The following is a 1,270-nucleotide window of genomic DNA, read 5'->3' on the forward strand; positions in this document are numbered from 1 at the left end:
GGTTATTTGTTCAGTAGATAGATTGAATAAATATAGTAAAAAGGTAAAACTGACACACACCTGTCCTGATTTTTAATCATGTAGCGTCCCCTTGTTCTGTTCCAACGACTGCCTTTTGGTCTGTGTAGAGGTTCTGCACAGTTAAGTGCTTAGGAATTCTCATTCTTCACAGTGTTACCCATGATTTGTTATGATCCATTCAGAAGGATATCTTTGTATAGTTAATAAAACACATAGCACCTTTCTGCCATTTTCTGGTTTCAGCCAAAAGTCATCTGACACCCGCAATGATACCCTCCCTCTACATCCTCTTATGAATCCCACTGGAATTTCTGCATATGCTACTGCAACCATTTTTTAATTATCTCGCCAACTTGTACTTGTGTGTGATGATAATGGTGTTGCTTGGTGACTTCCACATTCTGTTTTGGATCACCTCTCTTTGGAATGGGTACAAATATGAAACTCTTATGGGTGGTTGAACACGTAGCTGCCTTTAAAATTTCTTGTATAGATGAGTGAGTCCTTCCAGTGCTGTAACAGCTTGTTGAAACATTCCAATTGACGGTCCATCAATTCCTGGAGCTTTGTTTTTTGCTAATGCCTGCAGTGCATCTTGGACTTTTTCCTTCAATACCTTTGGCTATTGATCATAAGTTACTGTCTTTTAAATGGTTGAATGTTGACTAACTCCTTTTGATACAATGACTCTGTAGGCCTCTCATCTTCTTTTGATGCTTCCTTTATTAGCTAAATAGATATTATTAATATTGTGTATTTGCTTAGCTATCCATGTTGTAACTTCTTTTTGAATGCGACCATGATATTTGTAATTGAATAAAAAATTGGTGCATGCCACTGTAGCAGAATGAGATGAATAGAATTATCAAGTTTTTAGTGGAGGAAGGGATCTACTTACCCCATTTTCCACAAAAAGAATATTCTGTATGTTCTATGATGAAGAATTTAGTTGTTTCATTAGTCTGTGAAATTCTGTCGATCTTCTGCAATGAAAGATTGACTTTCAACTATGTTGCTTTAAATGGCTCATATTCCAGTTTTGATGATTGTTTCATAAATAAATGTTATAATTATAAATAAACAAGGAAAAGCTATCATAAAGCAAAGTATAATGATTAGGAAACAAGTAATAAATTACTGTATATACCTTTAAATAGTTCTGTTGGCATATACTTCACATATCACACAATGTAATCATTCAATAACATCAACAGTGTATTTATTTTTAAGGAGTCCTGGAGGCACCACG

The sequence above is a fragment of the Echinops telfairi genome, unplaced genomic scaffold (assembly GCF_000313985.2).
Source record: "Echinops telfairi isolate 266 unplaced genomic scaffold, ASM31398v2 ScPeMD7_443;HRSCAF=831, whole genome shotgun sequence".
Classification (NCBI taxonomy): domain Eukaryota; kingdom Metazoa; phylum Chordata; class Mammalia; order Afrosoricida; family Tenrecidae; genus Echinops; species Echinops telfairi.